This window comes from Triticum aestivum, chromosome 2A (assembly GCF_018294505.1).
Source record: "Triticum aestivum cultivar Chinese Spring chromosome 2A, IWGSC CS RefSeq v2.1, whole genome shotgun sequence".
Classification (NCBI taxonomy): domain Eukaryota; kingdom Viridiplantae; phylum Streptophyta; class Magnoliopsida; order Poales; family Poaceae; genus Triticum; species Triticum aestivum.
In genome coordinates, this window is record NC_057797.1 from 289,499,895 (window position 1) to 289,523,953 (window position 24,059).

The following is a 24,059-nucleotide window of genomic DNA, read 5'->3' on the forward strand; positions in this document are numbered from 1 at the left end:
ATGGATCCTGCCGGCTCTTTGAGCAGTAGTGAGGGGAGAGAGAGGCCAATGAAGTCTTGTTTAGATCTGGAGAGGGCGAGAGAGTGTGAAGAGAGCAACTACAAGCACTGAGGCTCCAGCATGTATATATATACTGGAGAGAGAGTGTGTGAAGCGTGCAAACCCTAGAAAACATTTTGACCAGTCAAAGAATCCTCCTGGCACAAATTATGCTCAAGTGTAGTTATCGAACCCGAGACCTCAAGTTTGATGAGCGAACATGTTAACCAGCTACACAACCCTCCCGTTATGTTCAACGAGAGGGAAATAACCTTTTATACATTCCTGCATTCGTGTGACAAGCATGCCGTGTTTTTTTGTGTGTGTGGGAGTCATTGGGATTTCAATCATAATCGTGTCATGTGGCTTTGGTGGTAAGACTATCAATAGTGGTGCAGAAATAATGCAGCCTTAGTCACCTTACCTCTCTCCACGTAGTACGTTAGGTCCCACCGGTCAAAGGGTGAAACAAAGAAATTAATAAGAAAAATTAAAAGCACCAGCGGTGTATCTTACCTCACACATCTCGCTACTGCTTGGGAACACTGTCCAATTGATCCCTCTATTCGCTCACGTACTATTTTAAGTGAATCCTTATTATAACATGCACACAAATTTTGGGCACTTGTATTCGACTTAAGTCAGTGTGCCACTGTATCTCGTATACTTACTACTCCCTCCGTCTAGGTGTAATAAGTCATGTTAGAAGGTGCAACGGGACCAAGGTGCGTGCGTGTGCGTGTGTGTGTGTGTGTGTGTGTGTTTAACACCATGTGTGTGTTAGAGAGAGCGACAGATCGACCTACTCCTACAGAGAGATTTTGTGTAGTGTACGATTTTAGCCTCGAGAGTCGGTGCATCCTCTCATTTCCGGGCGTGTCCGGTAGGGAGATGCAGACAGCTGCCACGCCCGCTCCTGACCAGCATGGCCCACCCAGCCGAAACGGTCAGCACCGCTCCAAAGAATCGGTGCCACATTCATGCCCGGGCAGAGCGGACGCGACCTCTCACAGGCGCAAGAGTGATGGTTGCTTCGTCCGTCCAACTTACTGCTGGGTCTATGTGATTTGACGGCTCATTGGTCTTTATTACTAAGGTGGTAGGACTGCTGGATGTCCCACGCTTTCGGCGTAAGGAGGTATACTACTAGTAATAGATTACAATTTTCTCCATTCTTACAGCGGAGGCATGCAAGAGCAGTGAAAACATGCAGGCTCAGTGATTACATGGCCCACCTCACACTATCACCGTGCGGCACCTAACTCTTTACATAGTACTCCCCCCATTCCTAAATATTACTAGATGAGTCCTCGCGCATTGGCGCGGAACAACGGTATATCTCTCTGCGCAAAATTATCGATTTCATAGAACAAAAAAAACTCTATAACCACATGACAAATGTGGTAGCCAAACTAGATAAACTCCCATCATCATTTAGATCATCCCACGTAAGGAAAAAAAGATCAGCCAACTCCTACTGCATAATGGGATTATATTTTTCTTTTTGACATGTTAATGGGACTTAAAAGCTCACTTACATGCATGCTACATGTGCATGCTTGCATGCAGACATGTTGATGTGATTTAAAACCCACTCACATGCATGTGGCACGGTATTTCTGCATGCTTGCATGTGGCTTAGTGCGGAGCCTCTCAACGTCAAGATCAGGCAGCTATTATGGACTGATTTACTTCATCTAACGGCTACATCAATTTTCATGATGTGGCTCAAGGAGAGGATAGAGAATTCCTAGTACTGGGGGCTAGCTATTACTAGTAGATATAAGTCTTTGTAGAAATTCCACTACATACGGAACAAAATGAATGAATCTACACTTAAAATGCATCTATATACATCTGCATGTGGTTCATGGTGAAATCTCTACAAAGACTTATATTTAGGAATGGAGGAAGTACTAGTATAGTACGTACTGTAATTTATCAGCGAGATAAATTTGGACAATGCTATGAAGCTTCCAGCTTCTGTTACATGTATCTTGCGTCCAAGGTTGCCCGTTGCAACATTTCATCAAATACAAGTAGTGGGGACTAACATGCATGCTATTGCATCTCAATGGTTGACAGATCATAGCAAATATGTACTCCCTCAGTTCCAAAATAAGTTTCTCAACTTTGTGCAAACTTTAGTACAAAGTTTTACTACTACTAAAGTTGACACTTATTTTGGAACAGAGGCAGCTAAAGAAAAAACGATCCATGCAGTCCCTAGCCCTTGAAACGTTCGAGCTTCCTAATAAATGAAGTTTGCAACCTTTTGACCAGCGGATCATTTTGTGCAATTTCACCAAAATTGAGATGAGCATCCCTGTGGCAAAGAAATTAAACAAGCATGATTAGAATAAGATTACCGGGACTAGTTGATGAGACATAAACTCATCACAAATACAATACGTAGAAGCCAGTAGAGGTATGTGCGGGGCCAAGAAGTAGACAAATATCCACAGGGAGTGATGTGGGCAGCTGGAGCAGTGGTGCAAGCCGACTGTAAAGGGAGTTGTACCTGAGGGACGTAGCTCAACTGTAACGCCCTCGATGCGGCTACATCTCCCACGTGTCGAAGCACGACTTAGAGGCATAACCGCATTGAAACCAATGTCGCAAGTGAGGTAATCTTCGCAAACAACCCATGTAATACATAAGGGAAAAGAAATACATAGTTGGCTTACAATCGCCACTTCACACAATTACATAAATAAAGCATTACATCAACCAGATACAAACAAGGTCCGACTACGGAACCGAAATAAAAGAAGAACCCCAAATGCGACAAAGGTCCCCGATCGACCCGACTGGGCTCCACTACTGATCAACTAGAACAAAACAACACAAAGGACAAGATCTTCATCGAGCTCTTCCTGAGCTTGGTTGCGTCATCTGCACGGCCTCATCGGCACCTGCAAGCTGTTTTTGGAAGTATCTATGAGCCACAGGGACTCAACAATCTTGCACCCTCGCGATCAAGACTATTTAAGCTAATGGGTAAGGTAAAAGTATGAGGTAGAGCTACAGCAAGCGACTAGCATATATGGTGGCTCAAACATACGCAAATGAGAGCGAGAAGAGAAGGCAAAGCACGATCGTGAAACTATGATCAAGAAGTGATCCTAGGACAACCTATGTCAAACATAACTCCAACACCGTGTTCACTTCCCGGACTCTGCCGGAAAGAGACCATCACGGTTACACACGCGGTTGATTCATTTTAATTAAGGTCAACTTCAGGTTTTCTACAACCGGACATTAACAAATTCCCATCTGCCCATAACCGCGGGCACGACTTTTGAAAGTTCAAATCCTTGCAGGGGTGTCCCAACTTAGCCCATGACAAGCTCTCACGGTCAACGAAGGAATAGACTTCCTCCCGAGACATTCCGATCAGACTCGGTATCCCGGTACAACAAGACATTTCGACAGGGTAAAACTAAACGAGCAACACCGCCCGAATGTGCCGACAAATCCCAATAGGAGCTGTACATATCTCTTTCTCAGTGCACACTCAGATTGTCTTAGGTACGGGTAGGCTAGCCCAGAGTTGCCCCTGGTGGTCACCGGCAGCTGACAGTTGGACCAACACTCAGAGGAGCACTGGCCCGGGGGGGGGGGGGGTAAAACAATGATGACCCTTGAGTCCGCGAAACCCAAGGGAAAAAAGGCTAGGTGGCGAATGGTAAAACCAATGTTGGGCATTGCTGGAAGAGCTTTACTTAGGCGAACTGTCAAGGGGTTCCCATTATAGCAAAGTCCGGGAACATAACACCGATATGACGGAAACTAGGGCGGCAAGAGAGGAACAAAACACCAGGCATAAGGCCGAGCCTTCCACCCTTTACCAAGTATATAGATGCATTAATTAAATAAGATATATAGTGATATCCCAACAAGTAAACATGTTCCAACAAGGAACAACATCTCCATGTTCTAACAAGGAACAAAACTTCAATCTTCACCTGCAACTAACAACGCTATAAGAGGGGCTGAGCAAAGCGGTAACATAGCCAATCAACGGTTTGCTAGGACAATGGTGGGTTAGAGGTTTGACATGGCAATTTGGGAGACATGATAAGCAAGTGGTAGGTATCACAGCATATGCATAGCAAAAGAGCGAGCATCTAGCAAGCAAAGATAGAAGTGATTTCAAGGGTATGATCATCTTGCCTGAAATCCCGAAAGGAAGAAGAACGAGTCCATGAAGAAGTCAAACGGACGTAGATGAACGGTTCCTCACAAATGCGACGTTATCGGAACCAACCCGAAGAAGCAACACTGGAAAAGAAACACACAACATAGTAAACAACCACGACATGAACATGGCATGATGCACAACCAAGTATGATGCATGTCCGGTTTAATGATAAATGACATGGCAAAAAGCACAAGCAATACTACAAATTAAGTGGAGCTCAATATGCAACGGGTTGTATATTGACGAAACACCACGTGACTTATTTAGTTCGATCTCGTTTATGTACTCAACAATATTAAATGTTGTTAAACATGGCAAGAGATGAAACATGAGTAAACTAAACATTTAGGCAAGTTTAAATGAGGCTGGAAATAACAAACAACAATTCCGGTAAATCCCCATATGCATTTAGCAATTTAATGCAACAACAATTTTTAAACATATTAAATGTTGTTATCATGATGCGGATGTCATGTTCAAGTTTATGCAATTTTTATTAAAACTTGACAAGAGCATTATTATGAAGCATTTGACATCATAGTGGAAAGGAAAAGGGTGCCACGACGATGAATCCGAAAATGATGCCACGACAACATATCGGTTCTCCGGTAGCCCACGGGGATAACTGTGCAAAGGAAGTGACGGGAGCGTGTCATGCAAGGATGGTGGGGTGCTCCCGATTACGGGGCTCCCACATGTGGGTGGCAAGGCAAAAGAGGGGCGGCGTGCATCGACAATTCGAGCACGGAGCAAGCACGAGCATCTCATACATCACATGCAAGCGTTCTCGGACGGTCGTCTCAGGGTTATACCTTCGAAGCTTGCAAAAGGCACGGTTCTCGTTCGGTGCAAAGTAGAGGAAGTAGACGTTCTCGGGACGTTCGTAGTGGAAGTAGTTGTTCTCTCATGCTCTAGGGTCGACATGATAAGCAAGTGGTAGGTATCACAGCATATGCATAGCAAAAGAGCGAGCATCTAGCAAGCAAAGATAGAAGTGATTTCAAGGGTATGATCATCTTGCCTGAAATCCCGAAAGGAAGAAGAACGAGTCCATGAAGAAGTCAAACGGACGTAGATGAACGGTTCCTCACAAATGCGACGTTATCGGAACCAACCCGAAGAAGCAACACTGGAAAAGAAACACACAACATAGTAAACAACCACGACATGAACATGGCATGATGCACAACCAAGTATGATGCATGTCCGGTTTAATGATAAATGACATGGCAAAAAGCACAAGCAATACTACAAATTAAGTGGAGCTCAATATGCAACGGGTTGTATATTGACGAAACACCACGTGACTTATTTAGTTCGATCTCGTTTATGTACTCAACAATATTAAATGTTGTTAAACATGGCAAGAGATGAAACATGAGTAAACTAAACATTTAGGCAAGTTTAAATGAGGCTGGAAATAACAAACAACAATTCCGGTAAATCCCCATATGCATTTAGCAATTTAATGCAACAACAATTTTTAAACATATTAAATGTTGTTATCATGATGCGGATGTCATGTTCAAGTTTATGCAATTTTTATTAAAACTTGACAAGAGCATTATTATGAAGCATTTGACATCATAGTGGAAAGGAAAAGGGTGCCACGACGATGAATCCGAAAATGATGCCACGACAACATATCGGTTCTCCGGTAGCCCACGGGGATAACTGTGCAAAGGAAGTGACGGGAGCGTGTCATGCAAGGATGGTGGGGTGCTCCCGATTACGGGGCTCCCACATGTGGGTGGCAAGGCAAAAGAGGGGCGGCGTGCATCGACAATTCGAGCACGGAGCAAGCACGAGCATCTCATACATCACATGCAAGCGTTCTCGGACGGTCGTCTCAGGGTTATACCTTCGAAGCTTGCAAAAGGCACGGTTCTCGTTCGGTGCAAAGTAGAGGAAGTAGACGTTCTCGGGACGTTCGTAGTGGAAGTAGTTGTTCTCTCATGCTCTAGGGTCGACAACAGAATCATCTGAAAGAAGGCTAGTACTAACGTCTCATGATGCGTAATTCAAACAACTCACAAGAAGAAGATCTGAACCAAATTCGCCTTAACAGATAGGAAGTAAGATCTCCTCTTGTGTGCAGTTCCACTAAGATCAAGCAATCAAGCAACGTTGTCGGTGTGACATTTTGGTTGAACTGCACAAAACACTCTTAAAACAAAAGTGTTTTGTGCAGTGCAACAAAAGGTCACAATGGCAACGAGGTGAAGCAGATAACCCTGTTTACACAAAGGTGCAAAGGAAACAATTAGTGGGCAATAATGGTGGATGACACAAAAGCCAACAAAAAGAAGCATCTACCTTATCTAAATGGGAAAGAAAGCAAGACAGTAGCATTTCTCAAACGGTGGCATTGATTAATATTAACATAGAGATTATATTATCAATAAAATTCGTGAAACATGTAATTTTCTTTTAACTGTGGCATTGCATCAATTTTCTAGTGGCATTATTAGAGGGTGTTTGTTTACAAGGACATTTTAGTGTAGGGACTAAAAAAACTCTGTTTCAGTCCCATCTAAACCAAAGAGGAGGGACTTTTAGGGACTAAAAGTGGGCATTTGGGACTAAATAAAGAAGACCCCGAGGGAGTCTTTTTGGGACTTTTTCCAACAGTTGCCCCTGCCACGCATCGCACCTTGTCTCTATTAGTTCATTACTAGGGGTAACATGGTCTTTTAGCATCTCATTTAATAACCTCTAGTCCATGTTTAGTCCCTGGAACCTAGCAGGTAGGGACTAGGGAGTTTTTAACCAAACAGGGCCTTAGATTAACAACAGCTAATGAGTAGCATGGGACAGTGGATGCACCAGCACCATGTGCATCTATTGGTCCCAGTTTTGTTATCTTTAGAGGCCTTTCCCTATGTGAGCGCAGCAAATCTAGTCCTGCTCAAACTCTACAGCCTTGTCGCTTCCTTTCCTTTTTGAACTAGTACTTTCGCCCCTTCCTTTCCTCTTTGAACCATGTCCTAGATTTATGCGATACAACTTTCCCCCATTCCTTTCCTCTTTGAACCACGTCCTAGATTAATGCTATACAACTTTCCCCCTTCATTTCCTCTTTGAACCACGTCCTAGATTCATGCTATATACAACTTTTCCCACTACTTTCCCCACTCCTTTTCTCTTTGAACCACGTCCTAGATTCATGGTATACATGCAGCTAGAGCAATGCATGTGGAGTAAGTAAATTATACCTTAAGGTTTTTGGGGCGTGGTTCAGTGGGCGACGGGACAACGGCGAAGAAGAAGGGGTCGGAGGCCCTCCCGCACCGCTGCTGGGTGGAAAGTGAACAGCTGCGCCGGTAGTCCCTCGCCGACGGCGACAGCGACAAGCCTCCTCCCCTTCCCGGCAGATGGATCCTGCCGGCTCTTTGAGCAGTAGTGAGGGGAGAGAGAGGCCAATGAAGTCTTGTTTAGATCTGGAGAGGGCGAGAGAGTGTGAAGAGAGCAACTACAAGCACTGAGGCTCCAGCATGTATATATATACTGGAGAGAGAGTGTGTGAAGCGTGCAAACCCTAGAAAACATTTTGACCAGTCAAAGAATCCTCCTGGCACAAATTATGCTCAAGTGTAGTTATCGAACCCGAGACCTCAAGTTTGATGAGCGAACATGTTAACCAGCTACACAACCCTCCCGTTATGTTCAACGAGAGGGAAATAACCTTTTATACATTCCTGCATTCGTGTGACAAGCATGCCGTGTTTTTTTGTGTGTGTGGGAGTCATTGGGATTTCAATCATAATCGTGTCATGTGGCTTTGGTGGTAAGACTATCAATAGTGGTGCAGAAATAATGCAGCCTTAGTCACCTTACCTCTCTCCACGTAGTACGTTAGGTCCCACCGGTCAAAGGGTGAAACAAAGAAATTAATAAGAAAAATTAAAAGCACCAGCGGTGTATCTTACCTCACACATCTCGCTACTGCTTGGGAACACTGTCCAATTGATCCCTCTATTCGCTCACGTACTATTTTAAGTGAATCCTTATTATAACATGCACACAAATTTTGGGCACTTGTATTCGACTTAAGTCAGTGTGCCACTGTATCTCGTATACTTACTACTCCCTCCGTCTAGGTGTAATAAGTCATGTTAGAAGGTGCAACGGGACCAAGGTGCGTGCGTGTGCGTGTGTGTGTGTGTGTGTGTGTGTTTAACACCATGTGTGTGTTAGAGAGAGCGACAGATCGACCTACTCCTACAGAGAGATTTTGTGTAGTGTACGATTTTAGCCTCGAGAGTCGGTGCATCCTCTCATTTCCGGGCGTGTCCGGTAGGGAGATGCAGACAGCTGCCACGCCCGCTCCTGACCAGCATGGCCCACCCAGCCGAAACGGTCAGCACCGCTCCAAAGAATCGGTGCCACATTCATGCCCGGGCAGAGCGGACGCGACCTCTCACAGGCGCAAGAGTGATGGTTGCTTCGTCCGTCCAACTTACTGCTGGGTCTATGTGATTTGACGGCTCATTGGTCTTTATTACTAAGGTGGTAGGACTGCTGGATGTCCCACGCTTTCGGCGTAAGGAGGTATACTACTAGTAATAGATTACAATTTTCTCCATTCTTACAGCGGAGGCATGCAAGAGCAGTGAAAACATGCAGGCTCAGTGATTACATGGCCCACCTCACACTATCACCGTGCGGCACCTAACTCTTTACATAGTACTCCCCCCATTCCTAAATATTACTAGATGAGTCCTCGCGCATTGGCGCGGAACAACGGTATATCTCTCTGCGCAAAATTATCGATTTCATAGAACAAAAAAAACTCTATAACCACATGACAAATGTGGTAGCCAAACTAGATAAACTCCCATCATCATTTAGATCATCCCACGTAAGGAAAAAAAGATCAGCCAACTCCTACTGCATAATGGGATTATATTTTTCTTTTTGACATGTTAATGGGACTTAAAAGCTCACTTACATGCATGCTACATGTGCATGCTTGCATGCAGACATGTTGATGTGATTTAAAACCCACTCACATGCATGTGGCACGGTATTTCTGCATGCTTGCATGTGGCTTAGTGCGGAGCCTCTCAACGTCAAGATCAGGCAGCTATTATGGACTGATTTACTTCATCTAACGGCTACATCAATTTTCATGATGTGGCTCAAGGAGAGGATAGAGAATTCCTAGTACTGGGGGCTAGCTATTACTAGTAGATATAAGTCTTTGTAGAAATTCCACTACATACGGAACAAAATGAATGAATCTACACTTAAAATGCATCTATATACATCTGCATGTGGTTCATGGTGAAATCTCTACAAAGACTTATATTTAGGAATGGAGGAAGTACTAGTATAGTACGTACTGTAATTTATCAGCGAGATAAATTTGGACAATGCTATGAAGCTTCCAGCTTCTGTTACATGTATCTTGCGTCCAAGGTTGCCCGTTGCAACATTTCATCAAATACAAGTAGTGGGGACTAACATGCATGCTATTGCATCTCAATGGTTGACAGATCATAGCAAATATGTACTCCCTCAGTTCCAAAATAAGTTTCTCAACTTTGTGCAAACTTTAGTACAAAGTTTTACTACTACTAAAGTTGACACTTATTTTGGAACAGAGGCAGCTAAAGAAAAAACGATCCATGCAGTCCCTAGCCCTTGAAACGTTCGAGCTTCCTAATAAATGAAGTTTGCAACCTTTTGACCAGCGGATCATTTTGTGCAATTTCACCAAAATTGAGATGAGCATCCCTGTGGCAAAGAAATTAAACAAGCATGATTAGAATAAGATTACCGGGACTAGTTGATGAGACATAAACTCATCACAAATACAATACGTAGAAGCCAGTAGAGGTATGTGCGGGGCCAAGAAGTAGACAAATATCCACAGGGAGTGATGTGGGCAGCTGGAGCAGTGGTGCAAGCCGACTGTAAAGGGAGTTGTACCTGAGGGACGTAGCTCAACTGTAACGCCCTCGATGCGGCTACATCTCCCACGTGTCGAAGCACGACTTAGAGGCATAACCGCATTGAAACCAATGTCGCAAGTGAGGTAATCTTCGCAAACAACCCATGTAATACATAAGGGAAAAGAAATACATAGTTGGCTTACAATCGCCACTTCACACAATTACATAAATAAAGCATTACATCAACCAGATACAAACAAGGTCCGACTACGGAACCGAAATAAAAGAAGAACCCCAAATGCGACAAAGGTCCCCGATCGACCCGACTGGGCTCCACTACTGATCAACTAGAACAAAACAACACAAAGGACAAGATCTTCATCGAGCTCTTCCTGAGCTTGGTTGCGTCATCTGCACGGCCTCATCGGCACCTGCAAGCTGTTTTTGGAAGTATCTATGAGCCACAGGGACTCAACAATCTTGCACCCTCGCGATCAAGACTATTTAAGCTAATGGGTAAGGTAAAAGTATGAGGTAGAGCTACAGCAAGCGACTAGCATATATGGTGGCTCAAACATACGCAAATGAGAGCGAGAAGAGAAGGCAAAGCACGATCGTGAAACTATGATCAAGAAGTGATCCTAGGACAACCTATGTCAAACATAACTCCAACACCGTGTTCACTTCCCGGACTCTGCCGGAAAGAGACCATCACGGTTACACACGCGGTTGATTCATTTTAATTAAGGTCAACTTCAGGTTTTCTACAACCGGACATTAACAAATTCCCATCTGCCCATAACCGCGGGCACGACTTTTGAAAGTTCAAATCCTTGCAGGGGTGTCCCAACTTAGCCCATGACAAGCTCTCACGGTCAACGAAGGAATAGACTTCCTCCCGAGACATTCCGATCAGACTCGGTATCCCGGTACAACAAGACATTTCGACAGGGTAAAACTAAACGAGCAACACCGCCCGAATGTGCCGACAAATCCCAATAGGAGCTGTACATATCTCTTTCTCAGTGCACACTCAGATTGTCTTAGGTACGGGTAGGCTAGCCCAGAGTTGCCCCTGGTGGTCACCGGCAGCTGACAGTTGGACCAACACTCAGAGGAGCACTGGCCCGGGGGGGGGGGGGGGTAAAACAATGATGACCCTTGAGTCCGCGAAACCCAAGGGAAAAAAAGGCTAGGTGGCGAATGGTAAAACCAATGTTGGGCATTGCTGGAAGAGCTTTACTTAGGCGAACTGTCAAGGGGTTCCCATTATAGCAAAGTCCGGGAACATAACACCGATATGACGGAAACTAGGGCGGCAAGAGAGGAACAAAACACCAGGCATAAGGCCGAGCCTTCCACCCTTTACCAAGTATATAGATGCATTAATTAAATAAGATATATAGTGATATCCCAACAAGTAAACATGTTCCAACAAGGAACAACATCTCCATGTTCTAACAAGGAACAAAACTTCAATCTTCACCTGCAACTAACAACGCTATAAGAGGGGCTGAGCAAAGCGGTAACATAGCCAATCAACGGTTTGCTAGGACAATGGTGGGTTAGAGGTTTGACATGGCAATTTGGGAGACATGATAAGCAAGTGGTAGGTATCACAGCATATGCATAGCAAAAGAGCGAGCATCTAGCAAGCAAAGATAGAAGTGATTTCAAGGGTATGATCATCTTGCCTGAAATCCCGAAAGGAAGAAGAACGAGTCCATGAAGAAGTCAAACGGACGTAGATGAACGGTTCCTCACAAATGCGACGTTATCGGAACCAACCCGAAGAAGCAACACTGGAAAAGAAACACACAACATAGTAAACAACCACGACATGAACATGGCATGATGCACAACCAAGTATGATGCATGTCCGGTTTAATGATAAATGACATGGCAAAAAGCACAAGCAATACTACAAATTAAGTGGAGCTCAATATGCAACGGGTTGTATATTGACGAAACACCACGTGACTTATTTAGTTCGATCTCGTTTATGTACTCAACAATATTAAATGTTGTTAAACATGGCAAGAGATGAAACATGAGTAAACTAAACATTTAGGCAAGTTTAAATGAGGCTGGAAATAACAAACAACAATTCCGGTAAATCCCCATATGCATTTAGCAATTTAATGCAACAACAATTTTTAAACATATTAAATGTTGTTATCATGATGCGGATGTCATGTTCAAGTTTATGCAATTTTTATTAAAACTTGACAAGAGCATTATTATGAAGCATTTGACATCATAGTGGAAAGGAAAAGGGTGCCACGACGATGAATCCGAAAATGATGCCACGACAACATATCGGTTCTCCGGTAGCCCACGGGGATAACTGTGCAAAGGAAGTGACGGGAGCGTGTCATGCAAGGATGGTGGGGTGCTCCCGATTACGGGGCTCCCACATGTGGGTGGCAAGGCAAAAGAGGGGCGGCGTGCATCGACAATTCGAGCACGGAGCAAGCACGAGCATCTCATACATCACATGCAAGCGTTCTCGGACGGTCGTCTCAGGGTTATACCTTCGAAGCTTGCAAAAGGCACGGTTCTCGTTCGGTGCAAAGTAGAGGAAGTAGACGTTCTCGGGACGTTCGTAGTGGAAGTAGTTGTTCTCTCATGCTCTAGGGTCGACAGTAGAGGTACTTGCGATCTCGGCGACGGTAGTGGTACATGTTCTAGTGGAACTTGGGCGTAGTGGTACACGACGATGGTAGTAGCACACGTTTTCGTAGATGTCCGGGGTCGTCGGTAGAGGTACCTGTCGCATCGCCGAGCGGACTTGGCGTCTTCACGCGTAGGGATACTTGGCGTTTCCGGTTTAGTGGCCGTTTTCGGCATCGGACGTCGAGGTACTTGGCGGATCCGTGGAGCTCGCAGTCTGTCGTGGTACTTGACGGTCTCGCACGGGGCAGCAACATGGCAGTCTTGGCGGCCAACAAAGGGGTCGCGGTGACCACGATGATGAACAGGGGCGCGACACCATGGTGGGGAGGCGGCGTGCCCATTTCGTCTGTCACGGGAAACCACGGCAGCAGCAGAAACGACGGCTCTGGCGTGGGGCTGCCCGGTTCTCGCTGGAGCCATGGCCAGAGATAGGTGGCGCGGCTTCCTGAGGAGCCTAGGGCGATCATGCAGGAGAGGGAGGCGAAGGCGGGAGGAGGCGCTGAGGCGGGCGTGTGAGGGGGCGGCCACGGTGGCGCTGGTCGCCGGCATCAGGCCGCGTGGTCCGCGGGCAAGCAGCGAGGCGAGGAAGGCAGCAAAAGGCGCGGTGAAGGGCAGAAACGGAGGAAGGGGGCCGCACGAAGGGCGTCGTGCTCGCCGGCGTAGGGCGGTGGCCTACTAGAGAGGAAGCAGGAGCAGAGGGGCGGCAGAGCAGCGAGGCGAGAGGGAGAGGTCGAGCGTGAGATGGGATCGGGCAGAGGCATCGAGCGCGGGCGCTCCTTCCTAGCGGCGCGAGCAGCGGGACAAGAGGAGAGACGAGGGGGAATCGGGAAGGACGAGGGGTGGCGGCACTGGTGTTGGGATCGAGGGAAAGGGAGATCGGGCTAGGGTTAGGTAGTGAGGGTGCCGGTTGGGCCTATGGTGGGCCGAGGGGAGCAGGGTGGCCTGGCTGGCCGGCCCAGAGGAGAGGGAGGCTGCTGGGCTCTCCACTCCCTCTCTCATCTATTATTTCTTTAACAGAAGACAAGAGAAGAAAATGAAATGAAGAGGGGTTTTAGGGAGCAAAGTTGGACTCGCGAATAAATTTCCCGGACTCACAAAAATATGTTAGGTCCAAGAAAATTAGGAAATACCAAGATTGAAAGAATAAATTCAAATTTCTTTTAATTTAATTCAAAAGGTTTGAACTAGGGTAGGTTCTAGGAGTTTCCAAAACTGTTGAGAATTTTGGTAGAGTTCTGGAAAATGATGAAAGAATAAATGGCAAGGTTCGAGGTCAAGCAACGAGATAACAAAGGCATGGGGAAATTTGCAAGTGTGTTTTAGGTGATTCCAAAAGAATGGATAATTTTTATAATAGCTCCACTAATATCGGGAGGATATGTTATAAAGAGAACTCACCCTGTGAATTCCCTCAATTTAAATGGACCGAACATCCATATGATTTATTTAGTTGAGTTGCAACAATTAATGATATGATGGCATGATGACATGATGCAATGCACATGATGTAGAGATGAATGCAACCGACGAAACAAATCAACAACGAATCTCGGAAACCCTGGAAGGCATCTGAAGCTCCGGTCTTGGGGCGTTACAACACTCCACCACTATGAGAGGATCTCGTCCCGAGATCTAGAATGGCACCGGAGGGAAAACGGAAGAAGAAAGAGGTAAAACTAAGTTGCTTCTTTGACAAAAGAGTGAAACTGACGAACCTTGAGAGGTTGACAAAATTGAAAGAAAGAAAAAAGAAAAAAAATACAATGAAGATGACGAGATTGCAAGCACTCCGTAAGATAAGAAGAACATGGGATACAATGAGAACCATGAGGTTAAGTGACAAGATAGACATTGACACCACTCCGGTTAAAACAAGATAGAGAAGGAATAAGAATGATATAATTTGGACAGCACTCCGATAGAAAAGAGAAGGAAAAACTTGATAAGATGGAAAGAACTTGAAGAGATGACATAACACTCCGGTTAAATAGATAAGCACGAAAAGAACATGATCTTTGATGAAACAAGATGATGGTTGAAGAAAGCAACATCACAACGCCTCCGGAACAAAAGTAAGTATGAAATGGAATGAACGAAGGGAAACACGATCTTGAGGGATCACACTTACAACAAATGCTAGAACGGAGTTGTTAGAAAACCAACAATGAAACGAATAAGCTTGATAAGGTCTTATGGAGTACATCTCAAATTATGAGGTGACAACCTGCCACTCACGGGAAAAGAATTGGATTGATAAGAACAAGGAGACGAGAAACTATTTCACCGGGAGGATAAATGAAAATCTTGGATCATATAATATCACCATTAATAGCATTACTTCTTAGTGAAAGCTTTAGGTGAAATATAACCCAAGATAATTCCAATGACGAGATTGCTGGATTTAAAATATCTCATTCATGACAACATGTGAATCATGAAGCATGAATTCCAAATTATCAAGAATGACATAATACCACCTCCAATGATACGGAAGAAAGATTGAACTCCGCATTGCAAGATGATAATGCTTGAGCTCCTTAGAAATGAATGTTAATGAACACTTCGAAAAGGAATTTAAAGCCTTGATGAACCACCATGTAGAACCTTCATGAAGAACTCCGGTAATAAAAGAATGATCCAAAATAATTGAATGATGAAAAGAATAATATTTAAGCCTCGCAATGATTTAGATAGAGAACTCCGTGATAATATAATTGAAAGAGGTTGGAACTCCGGAAAAACAGGAATTGAACAAACTCGATGAAACAAGAATAAGAATTACATTATGCTTATCCTTCACCAATTAAATTGATGACAATCAATGGATTCGACATATTACTTATTCTCGTAGAAAAGATTAAGATAGATATTGCACAAACTTGAAGAGGTCTTTAATGATCCACCGGTAGGATTGGAAAGAATGAATGAATTGATATGATAAACAAAGGAAGAGAAATGTTGAATGAACCACCGTAAGAATTGAAAATGAACAAAGAGAAGATAAAGAAACACCGGGAAGAATTGAATGAAGGGAGATACTTGAGACAATCTAGATACATGAGAACGAAGGGATCACGAACTGATTAGAGATCACTTGAGTGATGCACCGGTAAGATTTGGAGAACAATGGCCTTCGGAGTAAAGAAATGGAAACAACTCATGAAATGCTCCGGATAGGTGAAAAGTATACTCACAATCTAAACAATTATGAGAGGATGGCAACAAGCTAGCACCATGAATCTTTGAGAGAACAGATAAGATATGGAGGGAAAACTCTTCTTCGGTCTTCAAAATCTGAGAATGCCTTCGAGAAACACCACCATGAATTGTTGAGGCACTCCAGAATGAAAAATTAGAAAGGTTGAACCAACGATGAAAAGAATTTGAAAGATCTTGCAGAAAGACATTTGACTAAAGACAATTCATTCTTACGTCAAACTTCGAAAAGAATTTGATGGTAGCTCCGGGAAAATAAGAAGAGTCAGGTAAGATCCTGGAAAAAGACCTGTGGGTTAGGGCCCACTCAAAAGAAACACCGTAGAACGATTTAAAAGAGAGATTGCACCAGTTAAATAAAATGGCTTGAAAGAGATAACAACCTCAAAATATCTTGGACGGAATGATAATGGAGACACAAATCCTCTTAGATATTATCAGCACTCCGGAACAAATGAATAGTGAGAAATGACTAAATGTGAGGTGCACCGGCATGAGAAGGCATTTGAAATACGGAAAAGAATATGATCAACACCGAAAGCTTGAATTAACTCCACCGTAGAAGGAAAGAATGGAGAATGATGAACTTGAAGCTCCATTAGGATCTTCATGAAAATCAACGGGTAAGAACATTGACGGGAAAGAATGGGGAGTCTTCATATCAATAAGATGATACTTGGTTAAGAAATCTGAGTCCTTGACGAAACAAGGGTGGGAGGGCGGGACAACAAAGACAACTTGGGATGGATGAAACAAACACCGTTGAGAAAGCTGAGATTGAATCTTGCGGATATTGAAAATGAACGGATCCGCTTGAAAAGAAATACACTGGTTTAAAAGGGTTGACATGACACTCTCGATTATCAAGAAGGATTGGTATCCACATCGAAGTATGAGAACACCATTTGGGGAAGGTATGGAATCAACACTTGACATTGAAGCAACTCGAATACCACAACTCAAAACAAAAACAAAGGATTGGCTTGCAAAATAAGCCGGAACAAACATATGATAGAGATTTCGTCCGAAGTTTTCGTGGTGGGGCCTACACGGGCTCGATCGTACAGCACCATCATGTACAAGGCAGTGCACATGACATACGAAGCGTCCCCGAGTCGGCATAGCCAAGGACTCTTTAAGACACAACGAGACCACTTTAAAACCGACCGTGAATAGGCGGACCACTAGACGTCGAACCCCAATTTCGTATCATACATCTGTCAGAAAGATATCCTAAGAGCTACTTGAATTCCCACTTATAAACTCCCGAAACTTTCCCAGTTATGCAATCAGGTGTTGGAGATACAGGGGAAGCATAATATCTCACCCAAACTAGCAAATCCTACATCCAGCTGTATCCATCCTTCAACACATAACCAAGAAACCTTCAAAAATCATCTACACTACTAGAATCAGCTAATTTGCCATCTGCCAGCTCTTTGCCGTCTGCTAGCAGATGGCAAAGAAGGTCTTTGCCATCAGCTACCCAAAAGCAGACGTCAAAGAAATAGCTGACGGCAAAACAGGCCTTTGCCATCAGTCACTTCTTTGCCGTCAGCTGGCGGACGGCAAAGATTCTTTGCCCTCAGCTGGCGGACGGCAAAGAATCTTTGCCGTCAGCTGGCGGACGGCAAAGAGAGAGGTGGCCCCCCACTAACGAGCCGTTTACGGAAAAAAATGCCCCCTCTTTGCCGTCTGCTAGCAGACAGCAAAGACACAAAACGGCGCACGGCAAACCAGATCCACACCCACCACGTCCCCCCGCCCGTTATCTCTTCTCTCCCTCTCTCCTCCCCGATGCCCACCAGATCCACACCCACCGCCGCCCCCGCCACCCGCCGCCGAACCCGCCCCCGCCGCCCGGCGTCGCCCTGCCACCCGGCGCCCGGCGCCGTCCGGCGCCACCCCCGCCTCCCGGAGCAGCCCCACCACCCCTCCGCCCCCACCCCACCCGCCGACGCCCCGCCACGCGCCGCCCGGCACCGCCCCCTGCCCGTTATCTCTTCTCTCCCTCTCCCCTTCCCGATGCCCACCAGATCCACACCCACCGTCGCCCCGCCGCCCCCGCCGCCCGGCGTCGCCCAGCCACCCGCTGCCGTCCGGCGCCGCTCCCGCCTCCCGGAGCAGCCCCCACCACCCCTCCGCCCCCACCCCACCCGCCGATGCCCCGCCACGCGCTGCCCGGCGCCGCCCACGTCGCCGGCCCACCCGCCCCACTGCGTCCTCCTGCGACCACGCGTGACCCTCCCCTGCGGCTAGGGTTTTGGCCACCACATCGCCGGCGTGGCTCCGGTGTTGCTTCGATCGCCGTGAGGATCCTCCGGTGGTGCTGGCTGTGCCGTGGCGCGGTGGTGCCCCTAGGTGGCGCCTCCGTGCTGCGGTGCCCCTGGTTGGCGCCTTCGTGCCCGTGCTCTCACTGGTGCCGCCGTTGTGGTGCTCTCTGGCAAGCTCCGGCTTGTTGTGGTGGTGTTGGTTGTGATGCTGGTCACACCATAGTGATGGTGTGGCTGCATCCTACTTCGGCTACAACTGCTTTTGGTGAGCTTCTCCTTGCTCCCCTCCTGATCTCTCTAATGCATAGCTCTAGCTCTTGATCTTGTTGGATGTGAGGCTCTATTAGCTGTGGTGAGCTGCTGTAGATGAGCATCAACTTGTATTGGAGCTCTCTGTGATGGATTCTTGTTGTGTCAGGGTTTTGGTCAGTGACCATCTATGTGTATTTGTGAAGTATATATACTCCTGTACTGCTCTATTCTGTTTAGTTGATCCTGGAGTTGTTACTTTGGTCAGTTACTTTACTCATGAATGGATACTCACTTGTTCTTAGTTATTTTACTTCTCATACTGATATGAACAGATACCACTTGGTTTGGCTATTCCTATTTGTCTCTTTCTAATAGCCTATGAACAGATGCTATACTTGGTTTTGGCTGTTACTTTCCTAGTTTTCTACTGATAAGACAGATACTACATCTGATTTGGGCAGTGATGCTGGTCTGAGCCCCCCTCTCTTAGGCTTAATTTACATGTGACTATCCATGTGCTGTGATGAACTAGCCCTGGCACTTCCAGGCTGTCTGAGCACATAATTCCTCAAGTATACCTTGAGGTCTTCTGTAGCTCTCCTTAATAGTTATCTCTTCTAAGCTGCTGGTGGTTGGATGTGTTGGGAGTTGGTCTGGTTGGCTGGTTGTGATGTATATCTCCTCCTGGAGCTTTGTTTTTGGCGTTGCACAGTGACATGTACCTATTGTCACTAGACAAAACTGATTGTGGTGATGAAGTCTGATCTTTGGCTTTAATCACTAGTTTTTAGTTGGCTTAATTCCTGGAGCTAGTACTGATAGTGGTCTTTGTGTTGGCATTTAACTTACTGCTAATTGTGGTGGCTTCTTGATTGGTCCTTGGCTGGTTCTCTCCTTTGGCTCTTTGGTATTGGTTTACTCTATTTGGCCTTATAATTAAGATCACTTTGAAAATCAGGATCTTAACTAAGATTATCTTGATCTCAAGTACTAGCTCCTACAGCATTGCATTTCACCAAGTGAAATGCTACATTTCTACTCCTAACCCATTCTCTCTTTCTTAGTGTTTTTGTTATGCAGGTTGGAAGAAAAGAAGAAGATCCGGAGAAGATCTTAGTAATAAGATAGTTTTTTAGGAAAATAGATATTTAGTTTTAGATCATTCCTTGTAATATTTGTTGGATATGTGTTCATGGATATGTGTTGGATATATATGTGTTCATGACTATATATTGGTAACATGTGTTGGATATATATGTGTTCATGAGTATTGGTAATATGTGTTGGATATGCTATATTGGTCATATATATATCTGTGTTTGATTTTCTATGAAAATGAATTGATATAAGAAGAAACAGAATTAATGCCTATTTGGTCTCTTTGCCATCTGCCAACAGATGGCGAAGAGCCTGCAGCCTTTGCTGTCAGCTGGCGGACGGCAAAGGCTGCCGTTAGCCACCTAACAGACACTAACACTACTCATTTTGCCGTCCGCTTCTTTGCCGTCCGCGGCAGATGGCAAAGGCGCCTTTGCCGTCAGCCGCCGAAAGCAGACGGCAAAGTAGGTCTTTGCCGTAGCCTACTTTGCCGGAGCCTTTTGCCGTCCGCGGCTGACGGCAAAGGCCTTTGCCGTCCGCCGTTCATGCCTTTGCCGTCCGCCGTGGCAGACGGCAAAGTAGCTGATTCCTGTAGTGCTACCTCAACCTTCGAAAAGCATCCGTTATACAAGTTATGGCAATACTCCCGAACTCCCGCCCCAGTACTGGGTGGCGTCGAGGTTATCTCACCAACGAACTGCATAAAAGAGATTTTCGATGTCGGCGTACTAAACTCAGGTATTCCAGAACTGCAACGATAAAATTATGACGACAACACCTCAGAGCTCAACTCCCCGGGACACTTCCACTAAACCCCTGACAGGAGGCACCAAGACAATGTTCTCATCATAAAACCATCGGAACGATTCCAAGATACCCGCGTGATCCTAAAATTTTTTTTAGTGAAATTTGAGAAGAGAAGAGTCAAAACTCTACATCAGGATGCCTTACCAGAGCGATGAGGAGACTAGGGAGTAAAAAGAATTCCTAACTCTCCGATATATATAATCCTAAATGACTCAAAACATTTTTCTAGACTCAACTCGTCCGCTAATTCGATCAAGCAGTGGGGGCTCCTAAGGTCGGGGAAGGCTCTGATACCAACTTGTAACGCCCTCGATGCGGCTACATATCCCATGTGTCGAAGCACGACTTAGAGGCATAACCGCATTGAAACCAATGTCGCAAGTGAGGTAATCTTCGCAAACAACCCATGTAATACATAAGGGAAAAGAGATACATAGTTGGCTTACAATCGCCACTTCACACAATTACATAAATAAAGCATTACATCAACCAGATACAAACAAGGTCCGACTACGGAACCGAAATAAAAGAAGAACCCCAAATGCGACAAAGGTCCCCGATCGACCCGACTGGGCTCCACTACTGATCAACTAGAACAAAACAACACAAAGGACAAGATCTTCATCGAGCTCTTCCTGAGCTTGGTTGCGTCATCTGCACGGACTCATCGACACCTGCAAGCTAGTTTTGGAAGTATCTGTGAGCCACGGGGACTCAGCAATCTCGCACCCTCGCGATCAAGACTATTTAAGCTTATGGGTAAGGTAAAAGTATGAGGTGGAGCTGCAGCAAGTGACTAGCATATATGGTGGCTCAAACATATGCAAATGAGAGCGAGAAGAGAAGGCAAAGCACGATCATGAAACTATGATCAAGAAGTGATCCTAGGACAACCTACGTCAAACATAACTCCAACACCGTGTTCACTTCCCGGACTCCGCCGGAAAGAGACCATCACGGTTACACACACGGTTGATTCGTTTTAATTAAGGTCAACTTCAGGTTTTCTACAACCGGACATTAACAAATTCCCATCTGCCCATAACCGCGGGCACGGCTTTTGAAAGTTCAAATCCTTGCAGGGGTGTCCCAACTTAGCCCATGACAAGCTCTCACGGTCAACGAAGGAATAGACCTCCTCCCGAGACATTCCGATCAGACTCGGTATCCCGGTACAACAAGACATTTCGACAGGGTAAAACTAAACGAGCAACACCGCCCGAATGTGCCGACAAATCCCGATAGGAGCTGTACATATCTCTTTCTCAGTGCACACTCAGATTGTCTTAGGTACGGGTAGGCCAGCCCAGAGTTGCCCCTGGTGGTCACCGGCAGCTGACAGTTGGACCAACACTCAGAGGAGCACTGGCCCGGGGGGGGGGGGGGGGTAAAACAATGATGACCCTTGAGTCCGCGAAACCCAAGGGAAAAAAAGACTAGGTGGCGAATGGTAAAACCAATGTTGGGCATTGCTGGAAGAGCTTTACTTAGGCGAACTGTCAAGGGGTTCCCATTATAGCCCAACCGCGTAAGGAATGCAAAGTCCGGGAACATAACACCGATATGACGGAAACTAGGGCGGCAAGAGTGGAACAAAACACCAGGCATAAGGTCGAGCCTTCCACCCTTTACCAAGTATATAGATGCATTAATCAAATAAGATATATAGTGATATCCCAACAAGTAAACATGTTCCAACAAGGAACAACATCTCCATGTTCTAACAAGGAACAAAACTTCAATCTTCACCTGCAACTAACAACGCTATAGGAGGGGCTGAGCAAAGCGGTAACATAGCCAATCAACGGTTTGCTAGGACAATGGTGGGTTAGAGGTTTGACATGGCAATTTGGGAGACATGATAAGCAAGTGGTAGGTATCGCAGCATATGCATAGCAAAAGAGCGAGCATCTAGCAAGCAAAGATAGAAGTGATTTCAAGGGTATGATCATCTTGCCTGAAATCCCGCAAGGAAGAAGAACGAGTCCATGAAGAAGTTAAACGGACGTAGATGAACGGTTCCTCACAAACGCGACGTTATCGGAACCAACCCGAAGAAGCAACACTGGAAAAGAAACACACAACATAGTAAACAACCACGACATGAACATGGCATGATGCACAACCAAGTATGATGCATGTCCGGTTTAATGATAAATGACATGGCAAAAAGCACAAGCAATACTACAAATTAAGTGGAGCTCAATATGCAATGGGTTGTATATTGACGAAACACCACGTGACTTATTTAGTTCGATCTCGTTTATGTACTCAACAATATTAAATGTTGTTAAACATGGCAAGAGATGAAACATGAGTAAACTAAACATTTAGGCAAGTTTAAATGAGGCCGGAAATAACAAACAACAATTCCGGTAAATCCCCATATGCATTTAGCAATTTAATGCAACAACAATTTTTAAACATATTAAATGTTGTTATCATGATGCGTATGTCATGTTCAAGTTTATGCAATTTTTATTAAAACTTGACAAGAGCATTATTATGAAGCATTTGACATCGTGGTGGAAAGGAAAAGGGTGCCATGACGATGAATCCGAAAATGATGCCACGACAACATATCGGTTCTCCGGTAGCCCATGGGGATAACGGTGCAAAAGGAAGTGACGAGAGCGTGTCATGCAAGGATGGTGGGGTGCTCCCGATTACGGGGTTCCCACATGTGGGTGGCAAGGCAAAAGAGGGGCGGCGTGCATCGACAATTCGAGCACGGAGCAAGCACGAGCATCTCATACATCACATGCAAGCGTTCTCAGACGGTCGTCTCGGGGTTATACCTTCGAAGCGTGCAAAAGGGACGGTTCTCGTTCGGTGCAAAGTAGAGGAAGTAGACGTTCTCGGGACGTTCGTAGTGGAAGTAGTCGTTCTCTCATGCTCCAGGGTCGACGGTAGAGGTACTTGCGATCTCGGCGACGGTAGTGGTACATGTTGTAGTGGAACTTGGGCGTAGTGGTACACGGCGATGGTAGTGGCACACGTTTTCGTAGATGTCCGGGTCGTCGGTAGAGGTACCTGTCGCATCGCCGAGCGGACTTGGCGTTCCCGGTTCGGTGGCCATTTTCGGCATCGGACGTCGAGGTACTTGGCGGATCCGTGGAGCTCGTGGTCTGTCGTGGTACTTGACGGTCTCGCACGGGGCAGCAACATGGCAGTCTTGGCGGCAACCAAAGGGGTCGCGGTGACCACGATGATGAACAGGGGCGCGACTCCATGGCGGGGAGGCGGCGTGCCCGTTTCATCTGTCACAGGAAACCACGGCAGCAGCAGAAACGACGGCTCTGGCGTGGGGCTGCCCGGTTCTCGCCGGAGCCATGGCCAGAGACGGGTGGCGCGGCTTCCTGAGGATCCTAGGGCGATCATGCAGGAGAGGGAGGCGAAGGCGGGAGGAGGCGCTGAGGCGGGCGTGTGAGGGGGCGGCCACGGCGGCGCTGGTCGCCGGCCTCAGGCCGCGTGGCCCGCGGGCAAGCAGCGAGGCGAGGAAGGTAGCAAAAGGCGCGGGGAAGGGCAGAAACGGAGGAAGGGGTCCGCACGAAGGGCGTCGTGCTCGCCGGCGTAGGGCGGCGGCCTACTAGAGAG